Here is a 22,095-nt window from a genome sequence, read left to right on the forward strand (position 1 = left end):
AGAGGTAAAGTCAAATATGACTTTTCTAATTTCTCCTACACAGATACACGACAAAGTTTAGGGACAATCTCTTGAAGTTCAAAGTAATACTTAGTACATGGCTACCAGCGGAAACGACGTGACCTACATATGTGTTTTATATGCCGCCGAGTTTTCCGGTGGTTGATGTGAGTTCATTTGTCTACTTTTCTTTAAGGTTTTGTGTAAAAAAAATCAAAATCTTATTAAAATCAGTTCAACGTCTGTTATTCAGTTTGTCTGTTACACGCACTTTTCTCAGAAACGGCTACAACCGATTGCCACGAAAATTGGTAGGAAGATTGGGACTGTAAACTACCGCGAATGCGGTAACATTGATTTACATTGGATTTAAGGGGATTCCCCATACATACATCAGGGGTGTAATTTTCTTTTCATCGAATATACTTATAGTCAGGCGGGGTATCAAATGGAAGTCTAGATTAGTTCTTTCCGAAGGTGATATTAGTTTTAATATTGGTTGTGGGGCCATTCTCAAAAACTACCAAACCGAAAAATCTGAAAAAAATGCAAAGCTGCCACTATATCGTTCCTTAGTTTCAAAATACCCCCCATACCGATATTTGCTGAAATAAAGTGGATAATATTATTTCACTATTTTTTTTTTTTGAAATTTTTGTCGAAACCCCCCTCTAGTTTACTTTAGAACCATAAGTCTTTGCAAAAATAAAGGTTATGATATAATGTATAAAATTTCAAAGTTTGGTGGAAATCACACTAACAGTTATAATAGGTCATAATTGGCCCTTTTATGAAAATTTACTGCAATATAGTACTTTCAATGTAAGGATCACACTGGAGTGAAAAGTTTGACATACTAAATGCATAGACATTACGAGCTAGGCACAAATCGAACAAATGTCCACTTAAGTAAATAAAAAATGCACAAAACCTTTCCTCGATTCGTATCACTTTGTTTCAAATTCCCCGTTCCTATACTGCATTCCCGAATCTGATCTTATCGATATTTTCTTTGTTCCATTGACTACCGCCCATTAATCTTCAGTCTTTCTATTTACTCTTTATTTTCATTATGCTGTCCATTGTTAAGGACAATTACATGAATTGACGGACGATTGGAAGTCGTCGATTCTGGTGATTGCAATTAGTTGATAAAAACGCAAGTGAAAAATTTGCACTAAGATAACTAGAATAACTAATTAGCTAAGAAAGGTTGTCAAGATTTGGTGCTCGTGGAAAGTACGTTTCAATTATAAAGAAATCTAGGCGGATTTTTTGGTTGTCGAAAATTGTCTATTTAGCCGCCCGGATTGAATTCGCCAATTGTTTAAGTTATTGTTTATTTACTAATGGCCGCATTAAAAAAAGCGAGAAAATATAGTACTAATGAAGGTACTCACCTGCTAAGAACGAGGATAATCTGTGGAAGGACTATCTGATAGTTATGTACTTGGCAAATGACGTTTTATGCTCGTTAAGCAGTTACGAGATTTAAAAAATTGGATCTTGACTGAATTTCATTAATTGATTTTAAGCAAAGGTATAATTTAATATTATATATATTATCAATCAACAACTGCCTTCGATTCATTTCTTGCGTTGGCGTGTCTGTTGCCAAAAAAGTGAAAGTGGAGTCTCCAGTTTAAAACATTTCAGTGGTTCAATGAAAAAGAAAGTGTCCCCTCCAAGAAAAGTTGATGGAAACAACTTTTAGGCGATTAAGGTCTTTCGTAAGTTCTGCCAACAAAAGTTACCGTAATCACAAGTCCCAATTTTAAAGCTTTTCAGAAAACATACAGCCTCATTAAAATGGGGCCGTCACCCTGACTGGCTGTTTATCTTAAAGAGGTGGACGTCTTTAAGGGGGTCATCCCGTGTGAAGGCCGTTTTTTTTTTGTCTTTCTTTGAAAAATTATTTTGAAGGACTGGATAAAGATAGAAACGTGATTTTTTCACCATATGTTTATTGATATCTCTAGTATATGTGATATTTTTTTCAGCTTGATACCGTAACTAGCTTTCGGAATACATGTCAATTTATGCACCCATCTCAAAAAAAAGGTGTGTGTTCATCTGAGGGAAAAAAATTAAACGGCGTTTTAATGTGGACAATATTCCACGGTCCGCAAACTAGGTTAATTAGACAATTAAAAGGTAAATTTTTGGTGGGCTTTTAAAGTTAATTTTTTGAATTTTGGTGTTTTTTTACGGCTTTTTCTATGAATAAAAAAAAGCTACCCCCGATTGCAATTATCATAGTTTGCGGACCGTAGAAATATGTATTAAAGAAGTCGTGAAAATTTCAAAAAATTTGGTTGGATAGATTTTGAGCTATGGTGGCAGCCGATTTTCAAGATGCAGTTTCTAGAAAAACGCATTTGAAAATCTAAATGTGATTATCAACAGTAAAATTTTAACTCACTATTAATCTGCTATACCTGGTCCATAGAGAGCACCCTCCGTTTCTTCAAAAAAGTCTTATAAGGCCGATTGTTTCTTGATTTCCATTCTGGCTCTTTTAGCGAGGTCAGTCGATCGTCGTTCGGACCGCCAAATTCGCGTTTCATTACAGCGGTCGACATAAACCTGACATATGTGATCAACTTGACATCCCATTGCCATTGGGATTTTGAGAATGCCATTGAATCCTTCATTGAAAATAATTACAGCCAGAAAAGTGGCTATTTCTACGACCTTGGCCCCAGAATGAAGGTGTTTAGAAGCGAAAGTCCAGATCAATGCATTTAACGACTCATTGTTATTCCGGGTCTCTGTTCCTAAACATCTGTTCAAGATATCATCTCGTGACAAATCTTCGTAGATTGGTTTGATGACTGTTTGAACTTCTTCAGTCAAAGGTGCCTCCTCGTGGTGGAAACTATCCAGTTCTCCTTTAGCGTCCGCTTTACGCCATTTGCACAAACTGTCCTCGCCTGCTGGACAATTTTGATGCTAAGGATTCTCATCTGTAGAACATTTATGGAAGAAAGTTTCCCAAATTTCTTGCTTTATTCCTTCTATCGAATTTGGGTGTCAATGAATAGCTAGCCCAAAAAATGTAGTGAGGTCGTTAATAACCTTATCAGTAAGTTTTCCAGCCCCCTTTCCACCAATGCCTTTGTGATTCTTCTTTGCATTTCTAAGCCTAGTATATGTGATAAATTTTTCATCTTGATTTCGTAGCTAATTTTCGGAATAGGTGTTAATTTATGCACCCATCTCCAAAAAAAGGTGTTTTTCTGCTGCCACGCTGGAGGGCACTGTGTTCATCTGAGGAAAAAAAGCTAAACGGCATTTTAATGTGGACAATATTCCACGGTCCGCAAACTAGGATAATTGGAAAATATTAAAAGTTAAATTTTTGGTGGGCTTTTAAACTTAATTTTTTGGATTTTGGTGTTTTTTTACGGCTTTTTTTATGAATAAAAAAAAAACTTCCCATCCGATTGCAATTATCCTAGTTTGCGGACCGTAGAATTATGTACTAAAGAAGCCGTGAAAATTTCAAAAAATTTGGTTGGATAGATTTTGAGCTATGGTGGCAGCCGATTTTCAAGATGCAGTTTCGAGAAAAACGCATTTGAAAATTTAAATGTGATTATCAACAGTAAAATTTTAACTCACCATTAATCTGCTATACCTGGTCCATAGAGAGCACCCTCCGTTTCTTCAAAAAAGTCTTGTAAGGCCGATTATTGCTCTCTGGTGTCAATTGTGGCTCTTTTAGCGAGGTCACTCGATCGTCGTTCGGACCGCCAAATTCGCACTTCATTACGGCGGTCGACATAAACCTGACATATCTGACCAACTTGACATCCCATTGTCACTAGGATTTTGAGAATGCCATTGAATCCTTCATTGAAAATAATTACAGCCAGAAAAGTGGCTATTTATACGACCTTGGCCCCAGAATGAAGGTGTTTAGGAGCGAAAGTTCAGTTCAATGCATTTAACGGCTCATTGTTATTCTGGGTCTGTGCTCCTAAACATCTGTTCAAGAGATCATCTCCTGACAAATCTTCGTAGATTGGTTTGATGACTGTTTGAACTCCTTCAGTCAAAGGTGCCTTCTCGTGGTGAAAACTATCCAGTTCTCCTTTAGCATCCGCTTTGCGCCGTTTGCACCAACTGTCCTCGCCTGCTGGATAATTTTGATGCTGAGGATTTTCGTCTGTAGAACAATTATGCAAGAAAGTTTCCCAAATTTCTTGCTTCATTCCTTCTATCGAATTTTCGTGTCGACGAATAGCTAGCCCAGAAAATGTAGTGAGGTCCTTATCAGTAAGTTTTCCAGCCCCTTTTCCACCAATGCCTTTGTGATTCTCCTTTGCATTTCTAAGCCGCGTTCCCATTCTTTCCTCGACATATCCTACGTATTCCTTTTTTACGACTACGTATATTTTATTATTTGCAGAAATACCGGAGACAACTCCAGCAAAATCCAATATACAATATACAAAACTTGTCGCAATTAGAACATCCACGTTCATGCTTGCTAAAAGTTTCTTTGCTGATGTTGATGCGAAGCCCTTTTTCTTCTTTGATAACTATCGATTCCCATGAAATACTCATTTTTTAGTGCAAGCATGACGTTGAACGTTAAAGGGATCTCCCTTCGTACGATCCATTTAAAAAAATCACTGAACACAAAAACAGCACAATACTTACACCAAAATATAACTGAGTATAACTTGAACGCCTTTCAGTGCTCACTCTAGACTGGATTATCCTTTTTATTCCAAACAACATCTTTTTATATTTATACCTGTGTTCAAATTTATAAGGCTCAGGTAAAAAAAGATTCGATGCTCTTTCTCATCGAGTACTCTAGCTGCGGCTGCAAACTCCTTACCTGTTTAACCCTGTAATTTCTGAAGGACTCGGAATATCGGAAAATCCCTTTGCCCACATATTCTCCACTATATATAGATACAATTCATGCAAAAAAAAAATCGATTTCTCCAACCCGACACACGGGATGACCCCCTTAACCGACAGTGGCCTAGACATGCTGTTTTGTCAAATTTTATCTATGGAACTCCTCCCTGGAACTACCATTAGGTATTATGACACGTGGCATCAATTTATCATGGGTAGATCCGATCGTCAATCTCAATCCTTCTTCCCGGAACCAGCATTTCAACTGCAACATCATCTATTGTTTCTCTTCTCATTCACAAATTTGAAGTTTTGGATGCTCGGGAGTTCCATTACACACGCAATAATTAGGCGAAGCGTTCCATTTAAATGGGGAATTGAATATTTCAGAAACATTGTTTTACAAGTCGTTTAAAAGGTGTAAAATTATTGTCTCCGAGTATAGCCAACTGAGGTATCTAATGAAAAACTTCGATTATTTCTTACGATCAGTCATCGTAAAGGTAATGGCTAAAATTATCTTAGAACATAACAGAGAAACCTTTGGAAACTTAAACGGATACTCTTGTCCCGACTACATTAACTTGATCAACATGGAGGGTTTAGATCGAACTTCACTAACTCTTCGTCGATTTCAAGAAAGTTTTTAGCAGAGTGAACCATATCTGGACTGCACTATGCAGGAGGAGCAATTTGAGAGGGACGTATAACAGCGCAAAATATTACGTTTTGCAGCGAGGTAAAATCCATTTCCGCGTCAAGGGTGGGATATTTTGCCTCCGGAAGCGCTCCTGTAGGAAATAAAGTGCCTCCTTCACCAGGATTTGTAAACAAGGCGTATGCACGGATTAGCACCAATCGTTCATCCGGTGAGGCAAACTTCACGCCCTCTAGTTTTCTGATGAAGTCTTTTCTATTGTTAATGGATTTTCCTGAAGCTAGTAGATCTAGTTCTTTCACACTACCCAGCACCAACTTTGTGATATTTTGCGTAGGCGTCCGCGGCCTCATCGGACTACAATCTGAGCTCCGCCGTGATTGGCACAGTGGTACTGGTTTATACACAGGTCAGATGAGTCCTTTGTAGGGGGTGGGGTTATTATTGCCCTACTCGAATACGTTGGGCGGCACTTCAGCACAAGTACAAACAAATTTACAATGCAGCCATAATCTGTCCCATAGAAGACGGAGATAAGTGAGTAAGGGGAAGGATTATTTACAAAGAATAAAAATAGGAACGAGTCTTGGGGGACCTCGGATAAATGAAAGAAGAGGATTGAGACAGAACCATGAACGGAGACTGTACATAACCTTCCACTTATGTATGATCGCAATCAGGAGAGAGCAGGTGAAAGGCAACGTATTCGTCGCCCGTTCTTAAAGTGTCACCTTTCTACTGCCAATTCCAGCACTTAATCAATACATCTACCGGTTACTTGATGTGTACGAAAACTGGGGTCTTTCGGTACTTTCGCAGTACAAACAGTGTTGACTTTTTAGTACCAAAAGTATTAAATTTAGTAGCTTCGAAGTTCATCAGCACCTTAGTACTGTCTCGTTTTTCAATACTTTTCAACGGAAACCAAAACGAAGTTAGTACTTGAACTGGTAACGTTTTGCTGTCAACTATCGTTTCGTGCGAGAGCTTGAAATTTTATAAAATTGCATAAACAAAATAGCAGTTTCGAGGAATACAGTGCGTCACAATATAAAAGCAACTAACCTACTAAGTTGGACATAAAGTGAAACAAGCCATTGCGGAAATAAACATTTCGAAAACAACGCGGTTCAAAAACGCCACAACAGTGGAAGAGGTTCTCTTCTAGAGTAAACGCAGAGTATTGTGGGTAGCGAAGATTCACCCGAGCCGCCTCTTTGAAAGAGGGTGCTATCAAAACCTTTGAGTTTTAAGTATTCAGTGGTTCGCAAAAATAAAATCTGAATTTTATAGGTAAGTCAATACGGAGCTTAAAACGTGCAACCCTCAAGCAATCAGTTGGGGCTTCGAAGCCTCAGGCAGCAATCAGTTGAGACTTCCAAGCGATCAGAGTGAATAGGTTGGTATTTATTGACTAATACTGAAAAGGAAGTATACTTTGATGTGCTGCGTTTTAACACGCCACCTTAGGTATAGAATAACCCTTTGTCTTCCAAGATGGACCTTATAAGCCTCCCCAATCGATAAACCTTAACCTGGTTGAACATCTGTAGCACTTGCTCGGATTCCAGGTTCACACATGACACATCTCGTCCAAACGTGATTTCTGGAAGGTACTCTAGGAAGCTTGGAATGAAATTTTCCCCGATATGATTCAATACTGATCTCATTCGATGCATTGTTGCTTTACAAGTGCAATTGCGTACTTAAAATTAAAATTTAAGCTGGAATTTGGTTGATTAATTTAATTTGGTTGATTTTTAATTTTCATTGTATCAGCTCATGCTTATTTGCCTGCTTTTCGATCTCCTGTCTCAAGGTATCAACAATATTGGTAGTCACATTGTAAGATATATATGTGTAAATATGAAACAAAATACAACAGCAGGAGAGTTCAAAATCCGTTTTGTTTGCTTGAACTTAAGTATGCTATAAAAGTAAAAGTCTTGCCGCATTTAAGTACATAAGTATCATAATTTTTCCGCTCCCAATGACACTGGGTACAAAATAAAAAAAAGGAAATGGCGGAACCTGAAACTTTTGAATAACAATGATGGTAGGTTTCCATTTGCGGGTCCCATATAATAGTATAAATAATATCCGCCTGGAACAATCTCAAATTGGTGTTAAATTCCCAAAAAAAGCCCCACCCCCCTGCGTAGAGCATTCTAGATTCACGCTGCTGAAAGCACGAAATCGATGAAGTAGAGATGAGAATTCTGCGCACTGCTTGACAATGATCGGCAGGTTATGGAAGTAGTCAATGTAGAAGGAACTAGAGTGGAACACAGCCTGCACTAAATTAGTTAAGTTTCCGAGATGCCCTTTAATGAGTTTCAGGATAATTCTAGGTGTTTGCGACACAAAGAAGCACGCATATATCCCTCTAATTGTTGCACCCAAGAGGGTCTTCTCTTCGGAATGTTGTCATGCAGTTGCTTTGGTTATTGGGAAAGATTTCATATTCCGAGGATTTACGGGTGAATGGATGAAGCAACTCTTCTGGTGCAGCCAAAACTATGGTGAAAATGTCCGCGGGGAAATTGTCGCGACCAACGGCTTTGCTTTGTTTGAGTGCATTCGTCGCCAAGATGATTTCTCTTTTGTTTGGAAGTCATTCCATCCACAAGAAGTGGAACTTCATCAAATGTTATACGGTTGATAACCGTGGTGAGGTATTACCTCCACATTCCGAGCTGCTCGTTGTCGTAAATGAGGAGTCTATCATTAACATCTCTCAGCGACACAAGTCGTTTCGTACATCCAGAAGACAATTCAAAAATCTACCGCTGATCACGATGTGGTCGATCTGTGGAAAAACACGTTGCCGGTAAGTTAAACAATATATAACTAATGACGAGGCGGTAGAAGCTGCAGAAAGCCGCGAACTCCTCACTATTGAGGCTGAGGACCCTGAGACTCAACACATATTGGTAAGCATTAACCTGATACCGGATTCACACTTACTTCCAGCAGATTTCCCAGAACACAACAGAACCGTATCGCAGGGAGGTGAGGTTTATTTCCCGGAGTCCCAACAGGTTACCTGATTTTCTTGCTGAAGTTGTAGCAAACGAGCAATCTGGGCAGCCTCGATATTGTTTCCGAAAATCTTCACATTGTCGAAAATGCAATTACAAATCGCTGATCTTCGCTTTCGTTATCCCTTTCAGTCGCCTTTTATAACAAGCAGAGAATACTTTGAGCAAATGTTACCACCCGCGGCTGAGATACTACCTTACCGAGGGGCGACTTCGGGTCGTATTAGAAGATAGGCCATGGTGTACATTGTGCTGATTCTTCCCTCCTTCCCTCTCAAATGGACTTGGGAATGTCTAAAGTAGAGTTAGTAGAAGGCGTTGCAAAAGTAGTCATTCAGATGCGAACTGGTAATAAATAGTAATAATAATAATAATCGTTGGCGCAACAATTCATGTTGGATCAGGGCCTTGAAGTGTGTTAGAGCACTTCATTCAAGACCATAACGGTACACTAGGAGGCAATGTGGTCAGCATTGCGCTCGCCCGAGATTATTACCCTGATTTGACTCAAGTACTCATTCACAGCTGAGTCTACTGATCTCCGACGTCAAATCACGATACAAAGCCCACTGCCACCAGCGAGATTTGAACCGCGACCTTCCGTACGACAGCCTTGCGCTCTAACTCAGCTATCCGGACAATAAATAGTAACAACTGCAAAACTCTCAGTCCAATGCTCTTTTCTGTTTGGGTTATTGGCCAGGATATATCTTTTGTATATTTAGGAAGCATTGTTTTCACCGAAATTGATTGATTGAGTTTGTTCAAAAGTGAAATGATCGCCTCATGCAGCCTGGAGTCTGAATGAAACAGATACTATCACTGCCAATGGCAGTGATCTGCCGAGAACTGACTTATTTAAATATCTGGGACCAATGCAATCAGTAAATGGTAAACTGCGTAATGAATGAGCATAATTTGAATTCTTTATTTTTTTGGTCGACGTATTAATGAGCGTATCAAGGCAAAAACTTACCCCAGTGTCCTCCACCTTATCGCCTTCTATGGTTCTTAATGTTAGTCGACTATAAATCCAAGGAATAGTGCCTGACGGTAATTGATACAGAAATGCTTCATTAGACCAGTATCGTAACACGCCAGTATCACATCCTAAATGTGGATATCCTCCCCCAGCATATAGGGTTGCATCGATCGTGGAAAAATTGCGAGAGGAACGTTTTCGATGGTATGAACATGTAATTCCCGGTGACGAGAACTCGCTTTGCCAAAATTGATCTGAAAATGGAAGTCGATGAGAAACGATCATAAGCCGGCCAAAACACCAACGGCTTGATACCCAGGATGGTGATTTGAAAGCTTGCAGAATTCATCCAGATAAAGCCTTTGACGGAATGAAACTACGAAACCGATCAAAGTAAGTCGACTACGCTTCTGATCGAGACAAAAGCTAAAGAAGAAGAAGAAAAAGTGTAGGCACTGGAGCTCATCGTTCTTGAGAATGGAAGAACGATGAGTTTATTTTCCAACGAAAAGAGTCAATTTATTAGATCGCTTTGGTATAACTGTGGTTAACAAACAAGTTAAAAATCTGCCATGTAAAATCGTTATATCATCTGGGCAGTTTGAACCAGTTTAGCAGATGTTAGGAGGAAATTAATAAGCAAGTAAACACGAATTCCGAATTCTTATGGGTTTTTTGTATTTAGACCACCAAAATTGACAGCTAGGCCCAAGATCGCGCTTATTTAGTTTCCCTGTTCCCGGTATAAATTGAGTAGCGTTCCTATAACTTAATCAAATAGAAGATAGTAGACCAATTGTTCTGACCAGGGGATGCAACCCCCCCCCCCCCCCCTGCTTCTGTTATCTAAGATGATTACCCTCAGAATAGAATTATGTATAATACGCAAATTTATCCTTATTTAGATATTAAAGAAAGAAAAACCAATTTCTCCAAAATCTCAGTGAAACAGCATCACTCGAGAAACATCCAACATTTTCTCTTAGGGTCGACCACGTACGCCTTTCGGGATGTGATAAAAAAGGATAGCGGAGTATTCCGTAATGCTCTATATGATTGAAATCGTTCTCAAGCAATGATTTTAACGTCATGCACCAAACGATACTGACTTCTATTTCAAGGAATGCACAATCATTCTTGCATTTCTCCTGTTTGAGGTTTCAATGAGACTGTGCTTCAGTTTTATTATCGTCACAGTCAATGTTGTGCAAGTGATGAGCCAACAGTATCAGAGCAACATGAATGCGTACACAAACATCCAAAAGGACCAGGATTCAAACCCGGGGTACCTCCCCCTTTAATCAATCATATAAACTAATTATTTTATAAAGGCTAAATCCAGAAGTCAGAAGAACGAAGTCAATCATCAATTACCGTCTTTTTGGAACTTGACTAACTGTAAGGAAAATTTATCATTAAACCTGCTCTAAATATTTCTCTACAAAACTTCATTATTCTGAAAATTTCTGAAACCATTTACACAAACGATAAGATCTCTTACAAAAAAGAATGGTAAAATGACAAAAGAATTGGGTGTACAAATGAAAAATTGTCTCGAAAATCAACAAGTACACCCCTAGGAATAATTATAAAAACAAATGCCGAAATCATCACCACTTAGTACACTTTCCGACCCTCATTCTCAGCAATATTAAGTGCAACATTAATCCTACAGAATATCCCAGATAAACATAATTGGATCGCATCCAAAATTTCAGGTCAATATTTCTTGCTTGGCCTATTTCGCTCTCAACTTATGACCTGAAAAGATATCCTTGCTCCTTCCAGCTCCGAATTTTCATGACTCTGCTAAACATTATCAGACAAAATAATTGACTCGGCACCGAAATTTTAGGTTGCTGGTTCCATGGGAGCAGGATACATTTCACCTACGTACGAGCAGAATGATTTAGTCATATATAAATCTACGAAGACGCCATAAAGGTTAATCTTCTATGAAATTGAAAAGCTGAGATTCTATTAATTTAACGACTTTGATATAAGACTGTTAAAAATGTGAACCTCATGAACTGTGCCAACGCACTCCTTAGCTTCGTTTGATTATCAAGTATAGGGGGTACTATACTGTGTACTAGGCAGACTGAGGTCAACTCCATTCAAAGTTGTAGTACAATTGATAACAGCTGGCCCCAGGTGGCAAGTTAGATGCTTTTAGTTAGCCATATGGTTTATCTCATCTGATTTCTCTCATTTATCGGTTAAAAAAGTATCAAACTATTGATTTAATGAAATGAATAGCCGCAATGTCCACTCCGTTTCACAATTGTCAATCAGGAAAGCAGACGTCTCCCAAAAATCTGGAATGTTGGCACAATTTGATCCTACAAGTTCATCAGGTTTTAAAATCCTTAAGTTTCAAATACATATCAATTTTTATATGTATGAAGTATAAAGGGTTAAAGTGCATAAAGAACCCGGCCCACCTTTCCAAGCCTCACTAGCTCACAGAAATGTAAGCCCTTCTTGAAGGGATGTGTTGTGTGTTTGAGGTGTGGGAGCGGCTTAGCCTCTGACTTTAGAGATCCATTGTACTCCACTTCACCCTCTAACAAAATATCCCCTACACGTTTATATATTATAGGATTTCAGTTATTGGAATTAATGCTACCCATTGCAACTGACGTCTGACGCGTGCATAGGGGGGCGGGCATTCATATACGAAATGCTCCGTAGATTCAGCTCCCTCGTTACAGGAAAAACACTATTACCTTCTCCGGATTGCTGAGTGGGTAGAGAACAATGCTGCCAATGCTGCCCCACGGAAGGTCGCAGTTCAAATCTCGCTGGTGGCAGTGGGATTTGTATTGTGATTTGACGTCGGATACCAGTCGACTCAGCTGTGAATGAGTACCTGAGTAGTGTACCGTTACGGTCTTGAATGAAGTGCTCTAACACACTTCAACGTCTTGATCCAATATGGATTGTTGCGCCAACGATTGTTATTATTACTATTATCTAATAGAATTTATACTCTGAACATTTGTCCATCTATGAATTATGGCCAGTTAGAATGCACATAATACTTCTGCAAGTGTTCCTGCTGTTCAATAGAATAAGTTTTGCAGTGTGCTTACTAGGCTCTAACTGGGAAAGGTTGCTGTGCCTACCCACATTTAGGTACTGCCAGCTGTCATTATGGCATTTTTGCTCCTAGTCCTTGATAGCAACGTTATACACTACTTTTGCCACTCTAATTGCTGGTTCCGATCCCGGAGTGGGGAAAATGGAAGCCTCCTTTGCTTAAAGATGCCGAAGTCCACCAATTCGATATCTCTAAAAGCTGTCTGGCGTCCTGGCCTACGCCATCGCTCCATCTTAGGCAGGGTCTGTCTCGTCTACTTTTTCTATCATAGATATTGCCCTTATAGACTTTCCGGGCTGGATCATCCTCAGCCATACGGTTTAAGTGACCCACTCACCGTAACTTATTGAGCCGGATTTTATCCACAACCGGACGGTCATGGTATCGCTTATAGATTTCGTCGTTACGTGGGCTACGGAATCGTCCATTCTCATGTAGGGGGCCAAAAATTCTTTGGAGGACTCTTCTCTCGAACGCGGCCAAGAGTTCCCAATTTTTCTTGCTAAGAACCGAGTCTCCGAGAAATACATGAGGACTGGCATTATCTTGTATAGTAAGAACTTTGACCCTATGGTGAGACGTTTCGAGCGGAAGAGTTTTTGAAAGCTGAAATAGGCTCTGTTGGTTTACAACAACCGTGCGCGGATTTCATCATCGTAGTTGTTATCGGTTGTGATTTTCGAGCCTAGATAGGAGAAATTATCACCGTTTGATATTGTTGGCTTGGTTCGTTTTCGGTGCTGACGTTGCCACCATATATTTTGTCTTGCCTTCATTGATGTGTAGCCCAAGATCTCGCGCCAATCACTGCCTGCTCGATCTGGATGAAGGCAGTTTGTTCGTGTCGGGTGGTTCTTCCCATGATGTCGATATCGTCAGCGTAGGCCAGTAGTTGGATAGACTTAAAGAGGATCGTACCTCTTGCATTTACTTCGGCATCACGGATCACTTTCTCAAGGGCCAGGCTAAAGAGGACGAATGATAGGGCATCCCTCTGTCGTAGACCGTTGTTGATGTCGAATGGTCTTGAGAGTGATCCTGCTGCTTTTATCTGGCCTCGCACATTGGTCGGGGCCAGCCTAGTCAGTCTTATTAATTTCGTCGGGAAACCGAATTCTCTCATGGCCGTGTACAGTTTTACCCTGGCTATGCTGTCATAGGCTGGATGAAAAGATGGTGGAACTAATAGCCATATTTCAGCAACTTTTCCATCGCTTTCCGCATAGAAAAAATCTAATCTGTTGCTGATTTGCTTGCAGCGAAGCCTCTTTGGTATGGGCTATCCCATAGCAAGATAGTGGAGAATATCTTATAGATAGTACTCAGCAAAGTGAAACCTCTATAATTGCTGCACTGCGTGATAGCTCCCTTTTTATATATGGGCCAGATAATGACCCGTTTCCAGTCTTCAGGCATTGGTTCGCTATCTCATACTTTGAACATCTGTTGATGCACCGCTTGGGTAATCGGTTGCGTCCATATTTAACCAATTCGACTATAATTCCATCGGTTCCTGGCGACTTATGGTTTTTAAACCCATGAATTTCACGGACGTTTTCTTTTATGGTTAGTGGTGGCAGCATTTGCCGGTCGTCTTCAGTAGGTGGGACCTCCAACTCACCGATATGTTGGTTGTTGAGCAGTTCATCATAGTAATCAACCCACCACTCTAATATACTCATTCTGTCGAAAATTAGATTTCCCTCTTTATCTCGGCAACATCAGCATCGAGGTGTATAAGGCTTCATCCTGCTGACTTGTTCGTAAAACCGCCTGGTGCAGTTGCTCCCTGTACTTTTCTAGTTCACAGATTTGTTGGTCCCAGGTGTCCGTTTCCGGTCTGCGAAATCGCTTCTCTGCTCGCCGGAGTTCGTGATAAGTTAGCCCCAAGTCCTATGTCGAGCCAAAGATCCTTCTGGATTGCCCATCGCCTGCAAAAATTCATTTCATTTGTTTCATCTTTGTCCACATATTTGTCCCAATGGAGCCTTTTTTCTAGAATCACTTAGATATTACACTTCTTCCGAGAGTTAAAGGGCTATTCACCTCATCTATGCATGGCAAAGACCATTCAGTTTCACCCTTTTTGTAATTCATATCATTGTGATTTTATTTAGATTTACTAATATCCTATGCTTGAGGTATTAGCTGTAAATTACATTCAATATTTCTAGACACTTTTCTGACATCTTGATCAATAACTAGCACAGCCACATCATTCGCAAAAACTTGGCAGGGCATTTGAAAATTTTCTGTCTACTGGTCTACTGGAATAGTGGTCTTTCTCAGCCTTCTATATGAAAACTACATTAATCTTCTGACAAAAGGTAGGCGTGTAGCCCAGAGCAAAACATCATCGAAAAATATTTCTTAGAAGCTGTTTGAAGGGCTCTATATCTTCCTTTGGCATCGCTGAATAGATACCATTCAGTTTTATAGGAACCGCCAACTATCTCCCTTCCACATCTGGAGTTCATGAAAGTTCCATTCGGAATTTCGCCCACTCATCCCTTTTCACCTTCCGCAAACTATGCTTTCCTCTAGTTTGGAAAGTTTTACGAGCATCTTATCTTAATGCTATGAGATTCGGAAGTTTAACCACTCTTCACTCTTATTACTTCTACAAGCATGATTCAGAGGTCATCTGGTTGATTTGCTGAGTTTTTGCAGTTTTCATTTCCTACTGGAAACCGTTTTACCGCATTTGCCTTGAATAATACGGAAAAGCACCCATAACACCCCAAAAATGTGCGATTCAGACTTCACAATTGATGTTCTATCATCAAAGGAGTCTGTAGTCGCCTAGGCAGACCCGCTTTGTCACATAACTTGGCCCAATCTCTTTTCTTAGAATTCTATCTTTGTGTTTCAGTTCAGCACCCATTAGTCTGCAATTAACTCTAACTCCTTTGAAGTGCAGATTGTTAAGTCACTTACTTCATTTCTTTATGATCCCACATACCTTACGTTTGCAGTCATGAGACCAACTAAGCTTGTCTCTGCTTGGACAATGTTTCCTTATCTTGCTATAAATATATTAATCGTTCCCGTCGCAATCTATTAAAATTGCAAAACCATTTAATTCTGCATACGCTACGAGATCCTTTAGTCCTTGCGTCGCGGAGGACACAAAGATTATTAGAGTAAGCATGCAGATGAAACTATAACGTTTTTCCTCTCGCCATTAACCTGATATTACAAGATGACTTTAACTATGTCCTGGGAGAAGAATTTCCCAGTAGAGTTGCGTCTAACAGTTTCAACATTATCATACAAGATCCTAGCCCCCTTAACTGATCCTTCTTCTTTTTCTTCAGCCTTTGTCCCGTTCACAAGCGAGGTCGGCTCGTCATGATCGGCTTCGCCATTTGGCTCTATCGAATGCCTGATCTGGGTGCAATCTCGGGGCTTTCAAATCCCCATCCAGCGTATTAAGCCACCGTTGCTTAGGTCTGCCTTTTGGACGTTTACCATCGACTTCGATGTTCAGACCAATCTTTACAAGTGAATTCTCGTTTGCACGAATTGCGTGACCATACCATCGAAGACACCTCTCTCGCAACTTTTCCACGATCGGCGCAACCCCATAACGATCGCGGATATCCTCATTTCGGATGTGATCTAAACGTGTGACGCCACTAGTCCAACGTAGCATCTTCGTCTCCATTACCGCAAGACGCCGTTCATTGTCTTTTATGGTCGGCCACCACTCAGAACCATAGAGAGCGACTGGACGGACGACATTGCGGTAAATTTTAGATTTGAGACGTTCGTTGATACGTCGATCACAAAGCACACCAGTTGTGGAACGCCACTTCATCCAGGTTGCGTTAATGCGTGAAGCAATTTCATAACGCAGCTCTCCATTGGCTGATAGAGTTGACCCGAGGTATTTAAATCGCTCAGTTCTGGACAGATCACTGCCGCTGACAGTGATTGTGCCTGTTTCATGGGGATCGGTCGTCAAAAATTCAGTTTTGTTTAAATTCATTCTGAGACCGTGTTGCATGAGGCGATCATTCCATTTTTGAACAAGTTGCTCGAGATCATTTTTGCTATCAGATGCTAGGAAAACATCATCTGCATAAAGCAGTGTGTAGGGCGCTGGACGTTGGATATCCCGTGTGACGGTGTCCATAACAAGGACAAAGAGGAGTGGTGAGAGGGCACTTCCTTGATGAACTCCAACAGATACACGAAGCGGTTTTGATACACCCGCCATACTTCGAACTTTACTTTTCGGATCGTGGTAGGTTGAACAGGTGTTGTCGTAAAGCATACCAGATGAGTTCGTGTGGTACACGGTCAAACGCTTTCTCTAGATCCAGAAAGGCAATGTAAAGAGGGCGATGCTTCTCACGGTGTTTCTCCATGAGTAACCGCGCAGCGTGTATTGCGTCAGTAGTTCCGCAGTTCTGGACAAATCCGGCTTGATTCACGGTTATTTTAACGATTTTGCGAATACGGTTGTCAAGAATGCACCATAGATTTTATTAAATCGAATCCCTTGCACCAGAAAAATATAGGCGCAGCTCTGCTTTGTCAGACACGCTGTCAGCAGATAGGAGGAGGCTTTGGTATGGTGCTGGTTAATTTGCCAAACCTTAATATTTTTCGACTTAAGCTTGGCCTAATATGTAATAGAAAACAGTTAGAAGTTTATGCCACGGTTGATGAGTAACCAGGCTTTCATCAAAATCTACGCCAAAGTCTCGTTTCTCTCACGATTGACTTCATCAGAAATGCCATCGATTCATCCAGTGCATTCTTTTGCTTTCCGCTTAACATCGTCTCAGGTTTGCGGCCGCTAGTTTGCGTAAATCTGATCCCTTAAACTGGCATGAAGCCAGTTCCGTTCAAGTTTCCAGCTTATCTGCTCTCGGCTTGTTTCTCTAAAGGTATCGGTGAAACTACTAACAGGTAGATTTACTCTGCACTCCCTTCGTCAGTGCGACCACTCATATGGAGGTTCCATCACTGTATGCACTATCTTCATAAATATGATTTGGAAGAAAGTAATTATACATATAATAGTTGCCATAATAATAAATAATATTAATTATAATTTTTATAACAGTGTGAGAATGGTGAGATACCAAGCCAACTCTCGCTCTACGAAGGTACTGCAGAAGGCAACCGAAAGGCCTTTTATATCTAAAGCGGAATCTTCTGGCCACTTATTCCTATTTATCTAAAGAATACACGTACGTTAACTATGGCTGTGGGTTTTGAAAAAGAGTAAAGTAGATTGAACTTACGTCAAATTCCACATAACTCAAAAAACCTAAAGCTCGGCACTACAGGTATGAAAGGTTTTGCTGATTGTTTATGTCAGAATATTTGGGTATGCGATGGTTCTATTTATCTATTTATATACTATAGATAGAATAGAAAAAAATACTATAGCTCGTAGTGTAAATACGTTGAATATACGCGATATTCAGATCGAAATGATACTGGCATTTTATCTCTTAGGGAGTAGTAATTCGACGCGAATTAGGCATCTTTGACCTACTTTAATTTTCTTAATAGTGGTAAGATTTCCAGTACGCAGCTTCATGTTGAAGCCTATATCACTGCAAAATTTGCCTGATCTAGGATAAACTTAAGAGGGATTCGCAGTAAATATTCAAAAAATAACTTCATAAAATTGTTAAATTTATTTGAGCAGATATTGTATCAGAGAGTATTTTGGGGCCTATGCACCATGTGCATGGATCACAAATCTTTTTTTAGATTTTTCGGTTGACAAGTTCTTGAGAACAGGCTCGTTAAGTTATTGAACCTTTTCAGACCTTGTTGCACTCTTCCCCATCACAACAAAACCTGGTTCACAGAGTACTAGTTTCATTAGATACCCCACACGGACAAATATAAGTTTTGAACCCGGATTTTAAATATATGGAGACCCCCTTTAAGTTCAAAATGCAGTACTATAATTCTTATGCGTGAGGGTTGACCGTTCCAAATTTTGTGTCCATAAGTGTAACCATTTCTGAGAAAATTGCATGTGACAGACAGATAGACAGTGAATCGATTTGAATAGGGTTTTATTTTCAACAAAACCTTCAAAAAAGAGGTTCCTAATTACAAGAATCATAACAATTTAGGGTATGTATCCAGTGATGAAATAATAGAACGCTTCATGAAGGCCGTAACGGTCACGGGGCGTATGTGGTCAGCATTGTGCTGACTGATGATTATTACTCTAAATTAACTCAGGTACTCATTCACAACAGAGTCGACTGGTATCCAACATTTAGTCACCATGCAAATCCCCTTATTATCACCCTCGAACTTGTGCTAAGACAGCATAGTACTCTAACCATTCAGCTGCCTGGACAGTCCAGAACTCCCAAAGGTCATTTATATGTATAACTAGATACTCTTGACATCTTCGGTTTAATTTTCTAACGAATTCTCATTTATTTTTCTAAATCGCTTGGTCAAGCAGTAAATACTCTAAATGGATGGATAATTACGGGGTGTGACACTATTAAGGTGTTGAATGAACAGCACTGTCAATTGTTTTCTCCTACTCTCCGAGCCTTTCAGATGTTTCTGGATCATTTACTCTCCCCTCCTTTACTACCGAAGCTGGAGACTCTCCAGAGCCGATTATGAAAATGTTTTGGCAATTACCGGACGAACTCCAGAGCTTCCTGTCTTAGGACAACATAATGATATTTTCGAATGTTCGTATTATCTAAGGCATTGTGGTTCACATTGTAGTAAACAAATCCTGCTCAGAACAACATATTCCGAGAATGGCCATCCGCATTATCATTTCCAATTACAATTTCCCAAATTTGGTGTCAATCACAACAGCATTTCAAACGTTATCCTTCTATTTACATGCAGATCCTTTCAGGTTATTGATGTCCCTGATTTGTACATGTGTAGTTGCTTTCAAATGGTTATGAAAATACATATGTACATATGTATTGTACGTGAATGAGCTACTAGATTTATGTTTGTTACTTAAAGCACTGAAACGTGCATGCAACCAACTGTGCATGAATGCGATCATGTTTTAAAGAAAATCCTATAATTGGAGTTGCTTGTAATTATATTTGCTACAGAAGATTCACTGAGCAGAACAAATTTCTCCATCTGCAACTACCCCCGTCCAGGGAATGCCAGCCTTTATACTGTTCATTCTAATAAATTGCTTTCCCCGTTTCTATTTTGTATCTTGCGTTCGAGCAAAGAAAGAAAAACCGACATGAAAGGCAGATAGCATTATTATAACCCAGTGTTTGGGCTGACAACAGTGTAAAGTTCTCTATCGAGTTATGCTCATTTTGTTATCTGACAAGAAGTTATTTAAGTTTGAAAGTAGTTTTCGCACGACTAAGATTTATTGGACTCCTATTATTGACGTCGTCGCTATGTTCCTGCTGCACGTTCCTCTTCCTGCTCCTCCCGCAGAAACGGGCTTCCACGCCATTTGGGTCCTTGCATTGCAGCCCTCGTGAATGCATCAAGTTCATTTTGCACTTGCTGGAATTTCTCTTTATCCTCCATTGAAGGCCAGGGCTCACAGACTTGTGAATTACGAGTGTTTTTCTGAGGAATAAGATATATGTTCAAGCACGTAGCTTTCGGCTCGCGCACAAACATTCATACATGAGGCAACTTTTTGAGAAGCCCAACTAAAACCACTTTCATCGAAGTTGATGGTGCTCACACCTATCTAAATTTGTCAAAGTCGGAATTGGCTTTAACAGAATTGGTATTTTTTGTTGAAAACAGCGGATATTGGCGTGTTTCAAATATAGTCTAGTAAAATTACAATCTTAATTTCTGTTTGATAAACTTGTGATAGAATACTGCAGGCGCTGAACTTCAAGGTACATTATTATGTTGCTTCAGTGATCGCATATTTTCTCGGAAGGATGGAGTCTACGCCAATTCCCCGCCTGCGTACCACATCTTAATCGATTTCTGCCAACTGCGACAAGATATGATATGAGAAATTGATCCCTAAACTAAAGAAAACTCTCCATTGAGGTAACCCTTTGACATGCTCTGGCATGTCTCTGCTCTCTCCAAGCTCAGAAATAGGGGCAGGCGGCGACTTGAACATTATCACTCCTCTTACATCACTAACAAAATTTTACGTGCCCTAACACCAAGCGTTAGGACCCCTTCAGGGAGACCAATGGGGAAATATCACAAAAATTTCCGCCAAAATAAGCAAAGCTGAAAAATGGAAAACAAAGAAAATATTCGATCGATCGCGCGCGTGACACCGAAAAACTCCTGACTTGAACACCGTGATCGGGAGGTTAATAAAGTATGCCTTTTGGGATCCCCTTCCCACCGCGGCATCTACCTGAAGATGCCCCTTAGAAGTGATATTAGTTTCACGGGAGTTGAGAGGAAGAGGAAAGGATTCCCTACACTTTCTTTTTGAATAAACATTTATTATTTGACTTCAACCATATATTGGAAGCTTCAAATATATAATATTTCAATTCTTAACACTAGTAAATGATTTATGATACATAATTGCATGCCATTGCTGGGAATATATGAATTCTTAAGCTTTTGTGTGAAACAAATCCTTATTAGAATCGATTCAATGTCTGTCTGTCACACCCGAGTTATTCGGAAGCAGCTCAGGCTATTATCACGAAATTTGGCGAGAATATGTGTATGATCTGTGAATCCGTTTACATACAGCAAGTGACGCCATTTTGTATTGACTTTAAGGGGGAACTCCCCGTACATGTAAAAGGGGTGTACAATTTTTCGTGACAGAATATGGTCATATGGATCATGTGGAGTATCGATTAGTACTTTCTGAAATTTACCTTATTTCTGATATCTAGGGAAGCCTAAAGGGATTAAGGTATAATACCTGTAGCTGAAAATATTACGGGAACTACAACTTGAGACCAAATTTCTTCAATTTTTCCCAGCACGGCTCATAGTTCATCTTCTTTTATTTATGTTTCGTCACAGATTGTGACGAAGCAGCTGCAGTATTCTAAGCCATGCTCCTGGCCTAGACGTCGAACGTACGATTTCGACACAGTGCTGTCCCTTATGGGAGCACAAACCAGCCAGCGGTCACCCATATTGGACCTAAAGTTTCTCCTTCTCCTCATTTAATGGATTCGCATTTTATACTTAACTGCCAGGTGATTTCTATAATAAATTCTAATTTAAATAGATAGCAAACTTTTATGTGAGGCTCAATCAATATTAAGTTAATTGTATTAAAGGAAGGGTACCATTTTCAAACTGTTGCTTTCCTAGGTCCAGGTGAACATCTGTATTCAGACTCTCGAATTATTGATGAGACCAAATTCTCTTAGCCATTGTATTGCGGTGACTCCTCAGTCTAACAGTTGAGCAGCGGAACGCTCAATTTCTTCCAAATCTCCTAGTTTCTATGGTGATCAACACTATGGAAAACCCAGGG

Source organism: Hermetia illucens, chromosome 4 (genome assembly GCF_905115235.1).
Source record: "Hermetia illucens chromosome 4, iHerIll2.2.curated.20191125, whole genome shotgun sequence".
Lineage (NCBI taxonomy): Eukaryota > Metazoa > Arthropoda > Insecta > Diptera > Stratiomyidae > Hermetia > Hermetia illucens.